We start from the raw sequence: 22,687 nt of genomic DNA, 5'->3' as shown, positions 1-22,687 counted from the left end.
ATCACAATTTTCCCATTTTTTTAGGAGAGAGGTGAGTTTTGCACCAGTTCTGAGAGTGGCAGGGCCTAATCAGGCCGGTAAGCCTGGCTTCACAAGAACGAGTGCCACTTTTAAAGGGCACACAAATCTCAAATTAAAATTGAGGACCCCAGGGAGCCCCCCCATCCCTTCATTGAAGGGATGTTTACCCACCACACTCCCAACAAATATCACCAGTATTGTGGCATTGGGGCCCTCCCTATGGATCCCCCTTCATGACCCTCTCCATGCTGTCCCCCTTCATGACCCCCCTTCATGATCCCCCCTTCATGACCTCCCTCTTCATGCCTCACTTCTTGACCCCTCACTTCATTCCCCCTTCATCACCACCCTCATGCCCCAGCCTCCTTTGCACTTTCTCTGGCACCCTGGCAGTGCCCACCTGGCAACACCATAGTATGAGCCCCCCTCAAACCCCTGCACCAATGCAAGCACCGCCATCCCATCCCACACCATGGCAGTAGCTGAGACCCCACCTGCACCCTGTGGGTTGGTGTTCAGTGGTACTCACCTCCTTGCTCTCTGTCGCTATTGCTGCATCTGTGCCACGCTTTCATAGAGCTGTAGTGATTTGCGATGGCGTGATGACGCAACAGAGCTGTGGGAAGTATCTGGGAGGGGGGAATGATATTAAAATCCAGGCAATCCCATGCTAAAAAGCTTTATACCCTTTCTGAGTGCAAAGCGGTTTGCGCCACTTGGAGGGGGCCGGGAAGATTGGAAATTGTTTGGTGTCTGGCATGAATCAGATTTTTGGCATCACACATTAGTTTCCCGGCTCACTGCGCTGTTCGCTGGGCGAGGTGGTAAAATCGCACCCTATGTTCGGAAGTGGTGGGTGGGAAGATACGGATGAGGTATGGTGCTGGCACAGAACTCATTAAACCACTCACCCGCAATTCTCCAGCCCTGTTCCATTCTAACGCATTCTGCACCAGGTGTGACGTGGCTGGAAAATTGTGGCCGTCATCTCTACATTTACCCTATCAAATCTTCTCATCATTCTAAATGCCTCCAACAGGTTTCTTCTTTTCTAGAGAAAGGAACTATGACTCGCCCAATCTTTCCTGATACTTATGCTCTCTTAGTCCTGCTGTCAACCTCGTAAATACATTTTGCACTTTCTTCAGTGATTCAGCATCTTTTCCATCATACAGATGTGAAACTTACAGTGCCCCATCAGTGTATTTGGAGTTTGGAGGGGGAGGGAGGAGGAGGGAAGGGTAAGGGTGGGCGGGGGAGAAATATGTGCACTCCATGGAGTTCAGGGCTGTGAACAGTGTTCTCCATCCAAGATCTAACAAAGAGACAGTGCTCTAATCAAAATAATAACAGATTTGTAATCGTATAATCATAACCATAGTGAACAACTGACTTGAATACACCCATAGAGAGAAAGAGAACATAACATTCGTGACTCAGTGCCCAAATGACCCTCACACATTTCAAAGTGATATTAATGATGACAGGTTGTCTATGATGCCCTCTCAAATAATTTATGATATATTAGAAAGAGATGGAGAAGGTTAATTCAAAATTCAGATGCAAAGTGGATATTTAAAGTTTTATTTAATGTGATTGTTAGTTCTAGAAAATACAGTTTATGTTTTATATTCTTTTGGCAAAATCAATTTTTCACACACTGTTCTCTGGAGTGGAGTCATATCAAATTGGTTCTCAATCTTCCCTCAACAATACAAAGAGTTTTAAACTTACTCCAAAATACAGAATTCTGCTTATTAATTTTAGTGGATGTAAACGGGAAATGTCCTTTGAAACCCACAATTCCTTTAGTGGGGGAGCTGATGGCCCAGAGGTATTATCGCTAGACTATTAATCTGAAAACTCAGCTAATGTTCTGGGGAGACGGGTTTGAATCCCACCATGGCAGGTGGTGGAATTTGAATTCAATTTTAAAACATCTGGAATTAGAAATCTACTGATGACCATGAAACCATAGTCGATTATCGGAAAAACCTATCTGGTCCTTCAGGGAAAGAAATCTGCCGTCCTTACCTGGTCTGGCCTACATGTGACTCCAGAGCTATAGCAATGTGGTTGACTCTCAACTGCCCTCTGAAATGGCCTAGCAAGCCATTCAATTCTAAGACAACTCGGCATGGGGCAATAAATGCTGGACAGCCAGCGATTCCCATGTCCCACAGAAGAATGAAAAGAATTATCCTGTTTTTTCAAATGGAATTTCACCATCTCTGTCAGCTGATAATCCATTTGTTTTATGGGGAGAAATTAATCCTTGGGATCATTGGCAGCCTTTAATCACATAATAATGGATGCAGCTTCTAAAAGGATAATCTTACCTAAGCTTTAATACTCTTTATTTTTTGTTCATGTGTGACAGTGGACAGTGAAATAATTGTGCGATTTCATCAAAAATACTTCTATAACTGTAGCATAATTAATCATACAAAAATAACTGCAGAATGCAATGTCAGAACAACTGCATCAAAGTCTTGTTTAAATCAATAGAGAGAGACTAACATATGATCCAGGTTGAAATGCAGACTTTTAGACAGTTTAAAATTGTTTTTGATCCAGAATGTGCCACACTCTTGCATAAATACCTGTAAATCATACACTGACCATCCATTCATTAATACAATATATGTGAAGCACAATCTGTTCTGTCTGCTCCATTGATCAAAAATGGCTCATGCCAGAGTAAATTAAGTGTTGGGGGACTCTAACAATGAATCTCTGACATGGGGAAAAAAAACTGGCTGTACATCTGACAAAAAGAGAATTATTTCTCTCGGGGTAATGTACTGGGGATATTATCCCCTTTGCCCTGAAGGGTGACATGGTGGCACAGTGGTTAGCATTGCTGCCTCACACTATCAAGGACCAGGGTTCGGTTCTGGCCTTGAGTGACTGTCTATGTGGAATTTGCACATTCTTCCTGTACCTGTGTGGGTTTCCTCTGGGTGCTCCGGTTTCCTCCCAAAGATGTGCAAGTTTTGTGGATTGGCCATGGTAAGTTGCCCCTTAGTGTCCCAAAATGTGTAGGTTAATGGGATTAGTGGGGTAAATACATGGGGTTACAGGGATAGGACCTGGGTAAGATGCTTTGTCGGAGAGTCGGGGCAGACTTGGTGGGCAGAATGGCTTCTTTCTGCAGTGTAGTAATTCTATTCTATAATCTTCCCTGAAAGTCCTGACTAAAGGTTCGAGACAATGAAGAATTATGTAACAGGAATTGGAGCAATTTTCTATCACCAATGGATGTAAAATTACAGTTGACCATTCTGTATATTTTTAATTTTTTCTTTATTACTTACAAAAATGCAAAACTGCTGTTGAGATGTTAGAAATATATAATATTAAATACTGTATAACTGGAATTGTGTCTTAGCCCAGTTAGAGAATTGCACATTTGTGCAAACCCAAACTGGCATTAGTTTATTCTGTTGCAGTTATTCTCATTGCAATACAGTAACAAACGCCGGCTAAAAAAGGAGTATTAATTTGGTCAAGGTAATAAACGGTGCAAAGATTCAACTAGGTGATGAGAATAATAAAAATAATATTTGTCACATTTTTTAATGTTATCTTTCATTTTGAAACACTTCTGTAATAGCTAAGTTAGTATTTAATATTACCATAATTCATCCTGTTCTTAACATATTCCAAGGAAGGATTATAGCAATAATTACCAATAGCTATACGAATGGCAATAAACCATTACCTATTCTGTGCCACTGATGGTGCTAGGCTATTATATTCAATCATTAAATCTGAACGTATTTCACTCAGTGACTGGAATGTCGATAATGTAATCAAACAGGAATGTGCCAGTTTCATTGACATTTTCATCCTGTTACAACCATCTCACCAGGTGTGATTTGATAACAAAGATTTACCTAATGACTCGCTGTTTGATAATATACCATGTTCAGATATTGGTCCTGTGATGACTGTTGAAGAGTTCGTGGTGTTTGCTCAATTTCTAGGTGTCAAGCAGATTTATGATTCCAATACAAATCTCCAAAGCCCAGCAAAACTCCAGTATAGCCAAGTATTTAATGGCCTTAAAAGTGTTTGCTGTTGGATTTCGTGGGGCAAAAATAATCATAAACTCTAAACAAGTTGCCACTTCATTGTAGGTTCTGTGTAAATACCCGTGGGATAATGGTGGATATTTACAGAGCAAAAATTCGATGAGAACAGATTGCCACTAAAAGATGATTCAACATCATCAGTTACATCAGGTCAATATGACTATATTGTCCACTGTAACTGCTAAGTGATAGTTGTTTGGTAAAGGTATTAAAATTAATTTTTGCAATAATTTTGTAGGGGATTTCTATCACTCTTTTCAAGCACTCTTGAGTTCAGGGAAAGAAGAATCAATGGAGGATGAATTGCGATCAACAAGTACAGGAATGCTGCTGGTAAATGAATGTTCAGACAAATTGATGCTGATGCCCAGCCGGTGCTTTCCCCATTTCCTATTTGAAAAAAGGCTTCAGAAGGAGTTTTTACACAATCTGCCTTTGTCCTGTATTTTGATCTTGTGATCACTTGCTTCACTGAGTATCGATACTTGACGTGAATTTTGAATGAGATTTGAATATCACACCTGATTAGCAAGCACTGCTGCACAACGTCTCGATTAATAGTCTTTACAATAGGCAACATCTGGCAATAGAATAGGCTGATCTCCAATATTAGCTATCAACTTTGAGGAACAATTTGATAAACTAGAGCCTTTAGCCTTGACACGAATTGTCTTTGAAAGAATTTTAGAGAGGTATAAGGGTAGAATTGAAAAAGTAAATCCAGAATAATACTTTCCAGGGTAGTAGAAAGAGATGTCAACAATCTAATTAGACATTCTCCATCTCTGAGTCTGAATGGATTCAGTAAGAAGTCTCACAACACCAGGTTAAAGTCCAACAGGTTTATTTGGTAGCAAATACCATAAGCTTTCGGAGCACTGCTCCTTCGTCAGATGGAGTGGAAATGTGCTCTCAAACAGTGCAAACAGACACAAAATCAAGTTGCAGAATACTGATTAGAATGCGAATCCTACAGCCAGCCAGGTCTTAAAGGTACAGACAATGTGGGTGGAGGGAACATTAATCACGGGTTAAAGAGATGTGTATTGTCTCTAGACAGAATAGCTAGTGAGATTCTGCAAGCCCAGGAGGCAAGCTGTGGGGGTTACTGATAATGGATTCACATGGGTCACACATGGAAAATGGTCAATTGGACAAAGCAGCAGGGAGCTAGTTACTAACATCAGAATTTACTATAGTATGACTTTTAGCTACCTATAAATACCCAAACGAGTATGATTTTAATTGTACCATTATAACTTTACTATCTAATCTGAATGATTACAGATTCATAGTTTTCTTAATTCTCTTGAAGATCTGTCTCCCCCATTCCCTACTATTAACTAAAAAGTAGCAGTCAGTTTAAAATGGAAAATGCTACGATATATTAATGGCTGCAGTAATATGCCAATTACTGTTTCACTGTTCCATTCTTTAAAAATAAATACAATTAGAGAACATCAGTGCTTCAGCAGTGACAGGATAAGTGGGCCTCAAATCTTCGCTTATCACCAAGACGTCACAGCCATCACCATGGATACCATATGATCTCCTTTAATTAGCACTCCGAGATCTTCTTTAATAACCCAAGCATCGAAGTAAATCAAACATCTTTAGCTAAATTGATGTGGCCTGACTAAATTTATGTTATCGCCACTTGGTTTAGTTTTACATTTCAAAGAGAAAGAAAAGCTGATTAAAATTACAGGAATGACCCAACAGGAAAAATATTTGTCCAGTGATGTGATCTAAAATGAACAAATTAGAGAATGCTGACAGAGTTTTTCTTCCTTCCAAGGAGACTTAGCTCAAGTGGTGATGTCAGTTTCTTTTATTACAGTCTTCATTTGCTATTCATTTTCTCCTTGTATGTTTCCTTGGCTCTTTTTCTGACATTGGCGCCCTAACCAGCAATGAAACCATTAGAGCGATTGTCTTTTACCCCCACCTTCTGTTAGCCGGTCATGGAACAGCAATGTTGGCAGCTATGGAAACTCGATGTAGGTTTGGTGGTTTTGACATCTAAGTATAATGCACCACCACTACTAATAAGGTGAATTTTCACCTCAGCTTATTTTCGAGCAGGTTGCATATTTTTTGCGGACAGCCAAGTTTATATTGGAATCAATCCAGCATTTACAGCCATAACAGGCTCTGCATTGCAAATCTTTCCAAAACGCCCAATCCAAACACACAAACGCATTAGAAGAACCACTTCAAAATATTCGCCAAAAAAGGGTTCCTCGCTCCATTCCTCACTACATTTCATATGCGGCTATTGTTTTTTCCTCGAGATACGTTCCCCTTCTGAAGTGATCCTTTCAATGCCATAAGGCTGCGTCTGTCCCAAGTATCCCTGCATCGCCTTCCTCGATTAAGCATTACTTTACTTTTACTTGACTTTATTTACCCGAGAGGAAAGTCTGCACAGCTATTTAACAAGGGTTCTTTTTACATGATTGCCACCATTTTGCTGGTGCTAACTCCAATACCTTTGATTGCCATACATGGACATTGTTCCTCTCATTCTGTTCTAGCTGCATTCGGAGTTGTGTCGGGTTCGATAAGGAGCTGGGCATTTCAGGGTTATGCTCGGAGGAACGTTAATGTAAATCCCTATTCTTACAGAGGCCGTTTGCATGAATGAAGGTGTGCTTCTACATCTTGCTTTCACACAGAATGAAATACTAATTTAGAAATTGTGGTTAAATCACATGAGTAAATCAGAACTAATTTTAGCTGTACGCTGGGAGTTTTATCCTCTGATCACATTAACACTTCAGGACAAAAGCCACTGTTCAGGAACAGCACAAATAAAAGCAAAGGTCACTGAGATAACATTGAAGAAGGATGAAACCTTCAACAATGGAACAGAATACTGACCAAGATACATTCCTTTGATCGGGTATCTCGGGTTTGATGACTTAAGGGAATTAAAACACTCATCAAGTTAAATTCAGCAAGAATTATACAATGAATGATTGATTTTAACATAGTGTGAAGATTTTTTTAAAATGCAAGTTAATTGGGAACTTTGGCAACCTACAAGAAGAAATATGGTGAATGGCCAGAGCAGACAATTCATCAATGCTCCCTGCAACTTCTTAATATAAAGTTACGGTGCATTGCTGATATCAAATATTAAACTTCAATTTCATCTCCTGGAATCAAATATGGAACTTTATTCAAAAGACAGTTTCAACTGTTAAAAACAAGGACTGAATTAAGATGGCTGCCACAGGTCACCTGATCTTTGAGGCTGGAAGTTGGCCAAGCTTCTGGAAGCTTCTAAATGGTGGATTACAATGAATGTTCCTAGACCACATCCTTTTGGAATGTCACACCTACCTTTGTCAAGACTTATCCCAAAACAGCAAGGAAAATAAGGCCCCTAATTTTCTGTCTCCAGGACTACTAGAAAATAAAAGAGAACTCACAAATCTGATCATGCACAAGAGAAATGCTAAGGACCACTAGCTGCCTCTATTGTATTGTATTAGACCCCAGGGGCATGGGGGAGTCAGACATCGGGGGGATCAGACATTAGGTGGGGCATTAGCGTGGGTCTCTGGATTATTAGTTAATAACATTTAACTGGAATAGGTCTGAAACAAGTTTTATAAAGCTCTCTGTTGGTGCTGTGTAACAGGCACATTAATGATTATATCAATGGGCTAATATTAACCTTTGTTATTGCCTGATGAAAGCTCACTATGGGAGATAACCATTACTTTAAATAGTTGGCATTTCCTGAACACCTTGTTCTCAATTTGTATCAGGATGATGTGTGCTTTTAATGTTCTTTTAAAAAGTCAATGGGAAGAAAACATCAGTAAGAAGTCTCACAACACCAGGTTAAAGTCCAACAGGTTTATTTGGTAGCAAATACCATAAGCTCTCGGAGCGCTGCTCCTTCGTCAGATGGAGTGGACTCCATCTGACGAAGGAGCAGCGCTCCGAGAGCTTATGGTATTTGCTACCAAATAAACCTGTTGGACTTTAACCTGGTGTTGTGAGACTTCTTACTGTGTTCACCCCAGTCCAACGCTGGCATCTCCACATCAAGAAAACATCAAGCAGGGTGTAAGGCATCACTGCTGATTCAGTTTTTTAGCGCTAAAACCAAAGTTTCATCTCCAAACATCTCCTCTACCCTTATCGCTGTGCAGACAGAGATCATGATCAATGTGTTTTAATCATTACTGTTCATCATAAACCAAATACCTGAGCAACTCTTTCACGATAAGTAGTATTCAACCTCTTCAGCACAGGAAATTATTCCAGGTATGGAATCTCATTCCTTCAGGATTTGAAATTTTCAGTTGGATTTCAAAAACATCAAACTTTCTACATTAAATCATTTTCTCTTACTTTTTGATTCCATCGGTTTTTTTTGCTCTTAAATTAATCCTTTCTCACCACTCTATTTCTCACTCTGTGCCTGATTTGACATTGAGCTCTTTCCCTTTAATTATCTCTTTATTTTCCAGTCATAGACAAATATCTTAGAATCCTACAGTGCAGAAGGAGGCTGTGCGGCCCGTCAAGTCTGTACCGACCACAATCTCACCCAGGTCCTATCCCCATAACCCCATGCATTTACCCTACCTAGACCCCTGACACTAAGGTGAAATTTAGCATGGCCAATCCACGTAACCTGTGCATCTTTGGACTGTGGGAGGAAACCCACGCACAGATGGGGAGAAAGTGCAAATTCCACACAGACAGTGACCCAAGCCGGGAATCAAACCCGGTCCCTGGTACTTTGAGGCAGCAATGCTAACCACTATGCCACCATGCCGCCTAGTCGTTCAGTTGGATTGGTTTTGGAAATATCCTGTTAGTTGTCTTGGTCACTGAGATCCCAGATTCCCTGTTTCGCTTGCTCGCTGCACTTCTGCGATAGTAAATTTTGGCCCAACATTAATTGGCCAAACAAATCATATCGACAATCAAATGATATTGTACCAGAGGGGATTTAACCACCAGTCTTTACAAAACTTTATTTCCATCTTACCTCAAAGACTTTATTATTGTTTACTTTGGACTTCATGTCAGCATTGGTGTCAGCAAGTTAGATATGAAAATGAATATGCAGGGAATGAAGTCAGCACTCTACTTCAACTGTAATCATTTGCTTTAATTGTTCAAAAGTTGGGCAGTAAAAACAACTTGCATTTATATAATGAATTTAACACAGGAAAAGGTCCAATGGCACTTTACAAAAGAGAGATTTTCAAAATAAATGCCCAGCCAAAGAAAGGAATATTAGTTATTAAAACCTTAGTCAAAGAGGCAGGATTTTCTGGCCATTCCCGCTGGCGGGATCTTCCAGTCCCGCTGATGGCCATCCTTCGTCGTGGGTTCCCCTGTGGCAGTGGGTGCAAACAATGGGATAGTGAGACTCCACAATAGGTTGAATGCCACAATGTGAGGCCCAGACAGTTGAAGACACAGCTCCCAATGATGCACAAATGGCCATGCACTGGACAGTGCGTGTACAGCAAAGCATCTGTTTTTTGGATCCATCTGAGAGGTAGTGCATCAAGAAGCTGTGCCTTTCCACACAGGCTGTTGGAAACCTCCACAGCTTATTACAAAAAACGGCCTGCTGCATGCCAGGTCAAAGAGTCATTCATTGCCATTGGCTGTCAAAACCACAGCACTGAATTTCTTTTCCACTCGCTCCTAGTCAGATACAGCTAGATGCAGCTCACAGCCTGTAATGCGCAGCTGCATTACGCAGGTCACACGTGCCCATTGCACCATGGCCAACCACTGTATCAGCTTCACCACTGATTTTTTAAAATAGTCATTCAGTTTAAAGTTTATTTATTAGTCATAAGTAGGCTTGTATTAACACTGCAATGAAGTTGCTGTGAAAATCCCCTAGGATTCATAGGATGTGCGTGACATAGATTTGAAATGAAGTGTATGTAACATAGAATAGAGAGCAGGGGAAATCACTTTATACAAAATATGAGTCTATGCAATTGATTTCCAGGTTTATGATTGAGGCAGAACATATGTCAACATTCAAGATTAAATTGGTTAGGTGGATGTATGAAAAGGGGATGATGTGATATGGGAATGGGGGTGAATGATTGGAATTGTTTCTTCACTTGCTGTGTAAATGCCAGCACAGATCAGTTGGCCAAAGTGCCCGTTTTTCATATTGTAATTTCTGTGTGCTGCTAAGAACGAGAAGGATCATTTAATTCCTCAAACATGACCGTTCCATTCTTTTTCTTTATTTATTTGTTCACTAGATGTGACTCAGCCAGCATTTATTGCCAATCTCTGGCTGTGTTTGAGAAGGTAGGGTTGAGCTGCCTTCTTGAACCACTGCAGTCCCTGAGGTGTAGGCATGCCCATAGTGCTGTTTGGGATTTTGACCCAATGACATTGAAAGGACAGTGTTATAATTCCATGTCAGGATGTTGAGTGTCTTGTAGGGGAACTTGAGTTTGCAGGAATGTAAGCAACCAGCAGCCAGCAGCCCCACTAACTCAATCCATCTTTGATTGGCAGCAGGTGGGACTTCCATCACACTTGGATGGAAGTCCTGCCTTGGAGAGCTGTCGACCAATCAAAGTGGCCGACAGCTCTCCAGCACAGCATTGCAGTGATTGGAAGAGGCTAAGACGCCTGAGAAAAAATCCCCCCCATTCTCACCTGAGGTCAAAGGTGAGAGCTTTTTCAGTTTCCCACCCTCAGTTATCAGGCACTTGCCAGACTAAAACTTCAGCCTGGGCAGGAAAAGGCCCTTAACTGGCTGAAGCATTGGCAGGCTTCCTGTCCGAGGCCCCGTCCATCCCATCTTAAAATCATGCCTGGGTTGGGGTGGGTGGGATCCCGGAGGGAACCTTGTCCATACTAACTTTTGCTCTTCCGCCCAACCTTTGAACCCACCAGGAGACAGAGCATAAAATTCTGGCCCAGGTATCTGCTGCCCTTGACCTTCTAGATGGTAGAGGTCATGGGTTTGGAAGGTGCAGTCTGAGGAGCCTTTGTGCATGCCTGCAGTGGACCTGGTAGATGGTACACACTGTTGCCACTGTCCATTAATGATGGAGGTGGTGAATGTTTATGGATGGGATGTCAATCAACTGGGTTGCTTTGTCCTGGATGGTGTCGAGCTTCTTGCGTGTTGTTGGAGCTGCATTCATCCAGGCAAGTGGAGAGTATTCCATCAACAAACACATAGACAATACCCACCAATGGCTGGCTTCCCTCATGTCCAAGGTGTTACGATTTCATACACGTGACCATCTAGGCACCAGAACACCAGCCAGCAGTATTCATTTCTAGAAAGGGCTATACCATTAGTCTTCATGTTGTCACTAATCACAGAAACAGGATCAAGTTTTTGCAAGACAGCTGTCACAAGGCATTTATACGATGGCATCATACCCAAAAAAACCACCTTTTCAGAAATCCATCCCACAATGAGTATCCTGCTTTGTAATCATGTGTTGCATGCCGCACATCCTCACCATCCAAGAGGCCTACACTTGGGGGCACATCTGCAACATTATCCATTGCACAAGGAGAAAGATCCAAGAGTAAGGTTAAGAAACAGCAGGAGAAGGACAGCCACTTCCATGCCTTGCAGCAAGAAGTGTGAGGAATTAGTTAACTGTTCAGCCATTTTGTTGACCTGCTCATTCCCTGCCCTAAGTACGTCCTACACTACTCCTTTAATCCTGCATTAAATAACATTGAACCTATTCAACTACCTCCTGTATGAATGACACGCTGACAATGCAGAATCAAAAGCTGCTTTGGAACCATGAGTGCAGGCCAATGTGCCAAATGTGATGAAGGTGATTAAATTAGTGGCAACCATAATACTTGCCTCCCTTTATTTGCGCACCTGAGCAACAATTCATAATGCCCTTTTATAATGTTTCCTACCTAGACTCCTACGCAGTGCTCGTTGAGTGGCCTCAGCGAAGGTAGTGGAAGGCTGCTGTTGATTATGTTGGGGCATTGAGATACATATGGCCAGAGACTTCTGGGTGCTGGGGTCTATGAAGAATTGGCTGCAGGTAGCTTGCCAGGAGAGTCTGATCCAACTTATTTTCTGGCTTCATGGTGAGTATTAACTTCTTTAAAATTAATTTTAGGGGATGTGGGAATCACTAGCTAGGCCAGCATTTATTGCCCATCTCTAATTGCCCTTGGAAAGGGTTGATGAGCTGTCTTATTCAACTAGTGTGGTGACTGCAGTGTAGGTACACCCACAGTGCTGTTAGGGAGGGAATTCCAAGATTTTGATCCTGTGACAGTGAAGGAATGGTGATGTATTTCCAAGTAAGAAGTTTAACAACACCAGGTTAAAGTCCAACAGGTTTATTTGGTAGCAAAAGCCACACAAGCTTTCGAGGCTCTGAGCCCCTTCTTCAGGTGAGTGGGAATTCTGTTCACAAACAGAACTTATAAGACACAGACTCAATTTACATGAATAATGGTTGGAATGCGAATACTTACAACTAATCCAGTCTTTAAGAAACAAAACAATGGGAGTGGAGAGAGCATCAAGACAGGCTAAAAAGATATTTCCAAGTCAGACGATGAGTGGTGTGGAGGGAAACTTCTAGGTGGTGATGTTCCCACGTATCTGCTGTCCTTGTCCATCTAGATGGTAGAGGTCAGGGTTTGAAACATGTTGCCGAAGGAACCATGATGAATTCTTGCAGTGGATCTTATTGATGGTGTGCATTGGTGGTGGAAGGAGTGAATGTTTGTGGATGGGGTGCCAATCAAGCGGGCTGCTTTGTCCTGGATGGAGTTGTTGCGAAGTTGAGTTTGTGAAGTTGGAAAATGATGTTGATAAAGATGTAAAAAATTGTAAAAAAGACTAGAGGAAAAAAAACATTGCGTCCCTTTAAAAGCTGGTATGTTTGTTTCAATGCTTGGAGGTTTAAAATGCAAAGTACATCCAAAGTCCAAGCTGAAACATTTGTATCAAAAAGTCAAGCAATAGTCTTGACAAGGCAACCTGTTTGTGTTTGAATTTTGCCCAATCAATTTAAAGCCAGCACTCAGCTATCAAGAACCTATAAGATTTGAATTTGATGTTGTTGACAACAGCAGACCAATCCTATTGTAGGAAAATTGATAAGTCATCAGAGGTATAAAAGAGAGTGCAAGCAGGGGGAAACAGGAGTTAGCAACTGCCACCTCTCAAGTCTGGAGAGGGAGAGGATAAATGTCAGTTGCCAAGAGCTACGAGTTCTCAGCTCTCAACCTTACAGGCTTTATATATATCTTAAGAGAACACACCATCTAACTAGCAAAAGGCCACATCAACAAGAACTTAGACAGAGAAATCAACCAAAAAACTGCAGAAGGCTCCGAAAAACACAAAACATGGTTGTACTTTTTTTTTGAGAGTGACAAAATTCTGTTATTACTTTTTTTGGTTAATGAATGGATATTGTACTTATTTGAACAGCAATCCAGCAGAATCTTATTTTATTCAGTATGTTATTTGTTTAATTAAAGTTCCCTGTTAGTTAAAAAAATAAATTGTTAAGTGTTCATTTTAAAATGAGTGTCAGGTATTTCTGTTAGTTACCCACTAAATGTTACTGGAGGGGAGTTCAACTTCCCACACATCTTTAAGAGATTAAGATCTTTAAGATCTTTTTGAAGATTTTAAGATCTTTAAGAGGGATTAAAGATCACTTTGCTCTCACTACCTAAACCACATGGAGTGCCAATCTCTGATCTGGTTCTTTGGAAGGGATGCGATGTGCTATGGTGCTTGCTCAGGAGGATTGTCCTCCTCTGAGGTATTTCTTCAAAATGTCCTTGCTGCAGAGAAGGACCGAGTTTAAAAAGAAAAGAGATGCATTCGGGCAGCACTGAACAGCTAACCTTTAGCAGCTAACAAGTCTTGAAATTTACCTTGAAATTGTGAAGCTTGCTTAATATTCACTGAGGCGGATGAAAGATTATAGGCGGAATTTTCCTGTCCTGCCTGCCACGGGAATCATAGCAGGTGGGACACGGACCATGTAAAGGTCCGTTAACCTCGGGTGGGATTTTTCAACCTTAGGACAAGCGCGGCCGGAAAATCCCGCCCTATAAGTTTTTTTACAACATTTAGCCCAAGTAAAACAGCAGCTTCCACTGTTCCACTGCTCAAGGCTCTGCTTGTTTCACTAATCTCCCACCTCTCTTGATCTGCTTGGATGTGAACCACGATGTTAGATGCTACTCTCCACTTGTCTTGCTTGTCTCCCTTGAATTATGTGCTGTCTTGTCCTGCAGAAGGTGTGGGCAAGAATTAGTGAGTGGTTGTCAAAAGCTAAATGAATACTTGCTTCGGTATTGCATGTGTTAAGAGTAGAGAAAAAGCAAAATGCAGTGAGGAAGGGAAAGTGATTAATGTCAAGCCAAGTGTGTGGTATAAGAAGTAAGGAAGGAATACTGGGAATCAAATATTAGGCTATAAGAAGAGAATGTTGTTGGTGTGCATTGTGAAGAGAGCAAAGGATCAGAATGAGAAGTAAAGGTGTTATAGTGTATCACAGTAATTGTACAGTGCTGGACATGTTGGGAGGAGGTAATTGAAATAACTCCTCAGAGGCCGGTGTCCCTTCATCAGATTCCCTTTATGTACAAACTGTATTCCACTCCTAGAGTGCTTCAGGTAGACAGTCAGAATCAGGAATGCCAGTGGACCTGACACTCCCATATTTATATACAGGTGAGGCTCCCTGATTGGGCAGGCAATTTTGACCCTAATCAAGGAGCTTATACTCTGAGAGCCCAATCTCATCAGCTTCGTTGAAGTCATTATAGTAATTGTTGAGATTGATGGGGGGGCAAAAAGATGTTGCTGAGACAGATGGGAGACTCACCAATGCTGCTGTTGATCGTTGGACCTCTCCCTACACTGAAGCCAGTTGCTGGGTGATGCTGCTTACTCTCAGTGTGTCAGCCAGCTTTGTCCAGACCTGTACACTGTGGCCCAGGAAATGCTCCGCTGGGCTCTGGGGTGACCTTTTGCACAGATCCAGGGAGGTATCAGAAAAATTGGAGGCAGTCCTCCGATGCATTTCCGATGCTACAATTCTGTCCAGCACAGTTGCAATTAAATTCAAAACTGGTCATGCAACCTTCCTTTAAGAGGGGATTTCATACTTTAAATAGACCTCGGGAGCTCATCTAAACTTTGTGCATCTAGTGGGCAGGTTGCCCAACATGAATGGGTGACCAGCAATGGTTAGGCCTGGGAGTTCAAATATTCTCAGCCTGGTAACATCATAGGAACTTTCTTCTCAGAAACATCCCATTCCCAGCCCACTTGTTTCACATCATGAATTAAAATCAGCCTTATAGTCTAAGCCAATGTCTGGTGTAAAGTATTTTATACTGTTTTTTGAAGGTCATGTGAGGGTGTGATGTTACCAGTAAGTTGAAATTCAAGAACATGTTTTCTGTTTGATCCTTGAGTTCACTACAACCTGACCTCACTCACCGGATGAAGGAGCAGTGCTCCGAAAGCTCGTGATACCAAATAAACCTGTTGGACTTTAACCTGGTGTTATGAGACTTCTTACTGTACATAGAATTACATAGACTGTACACCATAGAAACAATCATTTAGCTCAACTGGTCCCCGTAAGTGTTTATGCCCCATCTAATCTTATTTTCAAAGTTTAATTTTATTAGTGTCACAAGTAGGCTTACATTAACACTGCAATGAAGTTACTGTGAAAATCCCCTAGTCACCACACTCCAGCGCCTGTTCGGGTACACTGAGTGAGAATTTAGCATGGCCAATCCACCTAACCAATCTTTCAGATTGTGGGAGGAAATCGGAGCACCCGGAGGAAACCCACACAGATCTGGGGAGAACGTGCAAACTCCACACAGATGGTGACCCAAGCCAGGAATTGAACCCAGGTCCCTGGCTCTGTGAGGTAGCAGTGCTAACCACTGTGCCACTGTGCCACCCCCTATCCTATCCATCTGTCCTTTTATTCCTTTCTCCTCTGTGTATTTATCTAGCTTTCATGGAACATCTATGCTATATACTTCAAATACTCCTTGTGATATTGAGTTCCATTTCTAACCACTCGCTGGTCAAAAGAAGTTTCTTCTGAATTCTTTATTGAGTTTATTAGTGACTATCTTATATTTATAATCTGTAGTGTCGGACCCCCCCACAATAAAAACACCTCTATGTCTACCCAATCAAACTAATTCATAATGTCACCCCTCAACCTTCTCTTTCCTTAAGAAAACTGCCCCAAGCTGTCAGTCCTTCCTCACAGTCATAATCTCAATTCTGATACCATTCTTGTAAAACCAGATCACCCCTTCTCCAGTGCCTCTGTATTTGTTTTGTAATGCGGGGACCGGAATTGTGCATAGTATTCCCAATAGGGTGCACCGTACTTTTAACTATAGTTACATTACCGAGATATTAGGCAGGTAAAGGTACATGCAAAGCTATAGCGAGTTAGAAAATATGAGGGATTGCCTACTGGAATGGTCAGAAATACCAAGCTGTAGAAAGCTATCTGGAGTAAAAATCCAAAAATGTACAATGTTCATTAACACAATGGATGACTAATTGCATGTTCTATATGCTTATCTGTCGTTGAAAGCAAAAAGACAAAAGAGATAGCACGGTATATTGTCATATCTATCATTGAGAATGATGCAAAAATAATATTCATAATTATTTCAATCTAAACTTGTGATAGCTGTAAAGGCAGTAGAATTGCTCTGTAATCCCAGGCTGATAAATCATCCAAATCTCATTTATCATCACCCTAAATATTAGATTTTGTTGAATATCGTTCCACAGCAAAACACCTCTAAATGAAAATGCATCAGGTTTTGACTTACCTGATCTATCGGTTCTTCAATAAATATTACATATTCCACTCTTGCTGTTCAAAACCTGTGCTTTACTTTACTAAACCCCAGTTTTGTGACCTAGCATACAGGAGTATCACATGAAAGTGTGCTATTAATGTGCGTTGGCTCATGCTTGAGAACACTCTGGCTGATCCAACTGATGTGTGAAGAATCTGACCCTGCAGCTCCAGAGCTACGGCATGTCAGCTTTCTATGGCAATTTGATGCTGACAGATTAGAACAGCAGAGAGTCAGCTGATATGTGTATATGTTTCACTGAAATAGGTATCACAGTAAACAGACTGCATTTCATAGAATCATAGAATTATAGAATCTCTATAGTGCAGAAAGAGGCCATTCAGCCCATTTGAGTCTGCACAGACATCTATTCCACCCAGGCGCTATCCCCATTACCCCATGTATTTATCCTGCTCATCCCCTTGACGCTAAGGGGCAGTTGAACATGGCCAATCAATCTAACCCACACATCTTTGGAGTGTGGGAGGAAACTGGAGCACCCGGAGGAAACACACGCAGACACGGGGAGAAATGTGCAAACTCCACACGGACAGTTACCCGAGACCGGAATTGAACCCGGGTCCCTGGCGCTGAGGCAGCAGTGCTAACCACTGAGCCACCATGCCACTGCATTCAGAAAATTAATTTACTGTGTAATGATAAACAAAAATCAGCACAGTGACCAAATATTTAATTTAACTCCGATCTTATTAAAGTAGAGTATGTCCTGTCATTTCAAGTTACCTTTCGAGTGACTCTTCCTCTTGGCTCTTTGGCATCTTCTGCTGAAGCGGACTATATTGCAGCATTGAGTTTCAGTGATATGAAGGACAGAATCCTCCTGTCAACAGAAAGAGGGGTTCAGGGGCAAGAGGACTAGGAAAGTTGGAGAAAAGGATGCCCTTTCATGATCTCTATCTCCTCTCCCAAGGCAGATTATGAGTGCAGTATATGGGGTGAAACTGGAAAGCCTGTGGTCAGCCACACTGTAGGCTTTTGCCTACATTAACTGATTTTAATGGGGACAACAAGTTTGTGCAGCCTACCTCAAGTACCCCTGGTTGCCCCTGATGGTTATCTCACTTTACTGCCTGTGAAACCTCCCTGTGACATGGTGTCCAGTTGGTTGGACTTCTGAGGAGGTGTGTGGCATCCTCTAGCTCAGCCACCACAACGACAGGAGCAGCAACTCCAGCAGCAGACTTCAGCTCTCATTGCAGCCAGACCTTTGCAGCCTCTTGGAAGAGGATTTTCACCCAAGAAGACCACGTGGTCACCCCTTGCCCATGGGCATCAAGGTTACCACAGCGTTCAATTCCCAGGTTCTTCCAGGACTCAGCTGGTGATCTAGAAGGATTTCACAATCTGCAGATCGCAATGACATCAGCTCGGTCACCAAAGCCCTGTTTGTCAAGGCTTCCAACGACATTCAATTTGCGATGGATGAGGTCAGTCAAATGCAAAACAGCTTTGTTTTCCTCACAGGATTTCCACAGTTCCAGGAGGTTGTAGAATGCCCCCATGTGGCAATCAAGACACCATCAGAATAGCCAGCTGGTTTTGTCAATTGGAACTGGCTCAGTGTGCAGCTGGTACGTGCCAACCACAAGAGGGTAATGCAAGCATCCGGCAAGTATCCAGGGAGCTGCCATATTGTGTTCAGTAGTTTGCTCAAAATGAAAATATATTGCATTGACTGACCTGGAGGTACCTTAATTATTTCCCAGCAAGGGATTTCTGGATAACATATGAAATATGAAACAGGAACAGAAGTGGGCCATTCGGCTCCTTGAGCCTGCTAATGGTGGTACGCCGTGCCCTTCACAACATGGCACTACAAAGAGGACTGGAGAAGGTGTCAGAGGAAGGTGGAGAGTACCTGGTATCCTTGGAGGAGGAACAACATCCTGACATACCATTAGTGCCTTCAGCCACAGATCGACCTACCCAAGAAGCCCACAGTCACCTCATCCAGGCAAGCTTCACTTGAGAACTGTCCTTGCCACATTTAACTTGCCCTATCATGGCCCATGTGCAAATCCCATCACCCATCCCACACCAGCAATCCTCCCCCCTCAGACACACATCCACCCATCACACTCATCTACTCATCAATGCAGCTCAAGACATCCAGTGACCTTTAACTGACTATGTGTCAATGTGTTATCCAACAAAGAAGATGTCATGACAGTAAATGGCAATAAGTGATAAAGCCAACCTCTCTATCTCTACTGGATACTCACTGAGGTGTCTGTATCTGCACTGATGGAGGGTATGCAGGAGCCATGTCATATTGAATCCTCAAAGTGCTGGTCCTCCCTCATCTCCTGCACCACCTCCTGCAAAGTACATGTGACAGGGGAAAGACATGACTTAGTGCTGGATGTAAATTAAATAGGGTTCCATTTATAGTTTGACATTTGATCGTGGCACTTAATATATTGGTGATAACAATTCAACATGAGTGACAGTTGCCCAAGAGCTAGTGTAATGTCTAATGTTGTCACCAGGTCTCTGAGCACCCCACCTCTCAACCAGCAATGGCCTAGCCTGCTGTCACCCTGTTAATCTCCAGGACTTCCTCCTCCATAGATATCAGGGTTGCCGGGGGAAAAGCTCCACCCATGGTTCTTTGCCTCTCCTTGGAGTTGTGGGCTTCCTTCAATGGGAAAAAGCAGAGAATTGAGAACGTGAGAAGTGAATAGATGCTGAGGATGGAGGGTGAATATTTGATGATTGTGAGGAATCGTAATGTGAGACCAATAGACTGCACATGAGTGTCCATTGAGATGAAGATTTAAGGAGACTGGGGAGAAAGGAATGGGTGTGAGAGCAAGGTGTGCTGGTCAGTGGAGTGCTGTGCAGGGAGAATGCTAGGCAGGTGAGAGAGTGAAGGCTGCCAGCTGAGAATTGCAGGACATTCACCTTAGTAAACCTCAAGAGGTTAGTGAACCTTTCACTGGACCCAGCTCCTCAGTACCTCCCTCCCCTCAGCAACTTCATACTTGCCTGCTCAGTGAGGTTTGAACACAAGTCCTACTCCAGAGTCTTGAGAACAAAATATTGGCTGACATTCCAGTTACTGTGGAAATGTTGTCCTATTGGAGGTGCCACCTTTCAAATGATCTGTTTACCCTAGAAGTTAAATCTACTTTCTCAGGTTTGTGTAGAAGATCCCACGTCATTATTTTCAAAGAAAAGCTGGTGAGGAATCCCCAGAGTCCTGGTCAATATTTCTCCCTCAAGCAATATTACTAACAAACTGGTCATCATCAGGTTGCATTTCCTACATTACAACAGATACTGTTGGTTTCATCATAGTCATTGCTTTGTCTTCAAGTGGGCGGGGTGTGTGTGTGAGTGTGCGTGTGTGTCACCAGCAAAGCCAGTGTTTGTAACCCATCCCCAATTGCCCTATGTGGCTTGCTGGGCTATTTCAAAGCCAACCACGTTTGGATGTCTGGAGTCACATCTTGGCCAGACCAGGTAGGGATGGCAGATTTCCTACCCAACAGGACATTAGTGAACCCAATGGGTTTTTATAACAACCAACAAGAATTGTCATGGACACTATTAGTGAGATAGCTTTATGTTCCAAACATATTAATTGAATTCAAATTCCACCAGCTGCCATGGTGGGATTTGAACCCATGTTCCAGACCATTAGTCTGGACTCTGGATTATTAGTCCAATGATATTGCCACTGCAACACCGTCTCTTCCTAAGTGCTCTGGGCCATTCGGAAAGGCACTATGTACGATACACAGTGAGCAATAATCTAATCAGGGTAGCCATTATCCCATAGGATCAAAGGGCACACCAAAGCTGTCCTGTGGGGTAATGGCTCCCCAATCAGATCATTACTCACTGTGTATCACACGCACATGCTCAGAAATGGGCCTAAGACCACCACCTTTGGACTTTAAAAGTGTCCAGTCTGCCTCTGATTACATCAGGAGGGCAAGGTATCTCAAAATTTGAGTGACAGGTAAAGCTAGCTGCTTCATGCTGCTACGATGCAGTAGCGAAACAAGTGGTACTTTCCACTAACAAGGTGCTGCTGTCAAGCCAAAAACACATTTTACTTACTATACAAATGAGTATGGTGGTATACGAATTTCAGCATCAGTGTGATGTCAGGTATTTAGGGCATTTGTTCCAATGACTGGATCATGCCAAACACCACATTCCTTCAGATGTTTGCGATAGGTAGAGTATTGACTATACACAACCAACCTGTCCTTGCAAAATTCAGAACACAAGTCTAATGTTAGATGTGACTCCATGATAGAACAGCTTTTGCTGAGCAATTCTAAGTGCGCTAGGAATTACAGTAACAACTAGTTTAAGATTACCAGTTAAACTTGTAACCTGGATCACATATGCTTGTTAGAAGCTGCATATCTTCATATGCATGACCTGTCCTCTGCAGACAAAAAGAACATGTCCAGGCATGGCAGCTTTTTGAATTAAACAAAAGCGAGAGGCACAATAGTTTCTTGCTGTATTCTCCATGGCAACACTTTGGCCAATCAGAATCAACCTGTCAACCCAATCAGTATCCTTTTTTCATGCAGTATAATTTGTTGCCGTCTTTGATATTTGACACCCTTGTATCTGTTCTGATGTGTGCAAGATAAAAAGCTTCAACAGCTGGCCTCTTTTTTCAGGAGTATACTTTCTATCGGTTGAGGCTTTAGCACCACGACTCACAAGAACAAAATAAATTAAGGAACATGCAAAGCTCATTAAATGCCATAGACCACATAGAATCAACCCCTTGTGGAGTTTTTCCCACTTACTAAATCTCCTCATGGAAAGTTCTACGTTATTTATTGTTAACTGCACAGAAATCAGGTGAATTCCATAATGTTTCTCGATGTTCTCCTCGGTATTGCTGCTAGGAATGTTTAGAATGGCACTGAGAAAATGGAAAAAATAGTCAAGGGCTTAAGTAATGTACAAAATAACGAGTTCCGTAATGTCAAAGAACATACAGGAAGAATGGAAAAAATTACAATAAACATAAAGCCGAAGAGTGAAACATTCTTCAAATATGTCACATTCAAATATTACAAGTATTACAATGTACAGGGCATTAATAGGCTATTCAGCCTATAAGGCCCATAGAGTGTTAATGCTCCGCATAAGCCTTATTTCATTCTTTTTCTAACACCTTCAACATAAGCTCCTGTTCCTTTTCCTATTTTTATTGAGCATGACCTTAAATGCATCATTGCTGTTCGCCTCATTACTCCCTGTGGCACAGAGTTCCACATTCTAACCACTCTTTAGGTAAAGCGGTTCCCTTTGGATTTATTATTATCTATCATATATTTATGGCCCCTCTTTCTGGTCTTGCCTGTAAGTGGAAATACTTATGTCCATTTAATCCTTATATAGTCTTAAAGATCTCCATCCGAGGAAGTCCATTTAAACTTTCCTCGAGATAAGAGCCAAAGCCGGTTCTATCTTTCCTAACATTTATGGGCCCGATTTTACCAAAGATTTGCGCCCGTTTTCGGGTGTGGAATCGTGGTAAATTCGGGCGTCGGGCCTTTAACGCGATCTGCACCCGAATCTGAGCAGATTGCGGCTTTACCGACACCCGATTCGGGCTGGATCTGGTCCGCGCCTGAATGGGGCGGCCCGACGATTTAATGAAC

At 42.1% G+C, this 22,687-nt stretch overlaps 1 protein-coding gene across 11 annotated transcripts in view; it reads right to left on the bottom strand.

Moving 5' to 3' along the window:
• LOC144500442 (uncharacterized) overlaps window positions 1-17,169 on the bottom strand; it is a 256,651-nt gene extending 239,482 nt beyond the window's left edge. For 8 of the 11 annotated variants that reach the window (XR_013498975.1, XM_078223362.1, XM_078223364.1 and 5 more), the window contains exon 1: window positions 16,992-17,169. The gene's annotated coding sequence lies outside the window, so the exon portion shown is untranslated. The remainder of the gene's footprint in view (window positions 1-16,991) is intronic. The other 3 variants (XM_078223372.1, XM_078223366.1, XM_078223373.1) reach the window with 3 other exon arrangements.
• Between the last annotated feature and the right edge of the window lie 5,518 nt (window positions 17,170-22,687).

The sequence above is a fragment of the Mustelus asterias genome, chromosome 11 (assembly GCF_964213995.1).
Source record: "Mustelus asterias chromosome 11, sMusAst1.hap1.1, whole genome shotgun sequence".
Lineage (NCBI taxonomy): Eukaryota > Metazoa > Chordata > Chondrichthyes > Carcharhiniformes > Triakidae > Mustelus > Mustelus asterias.
This window is presented reverse-complemented; position numbering and strand designations above follow the sequence as displayed.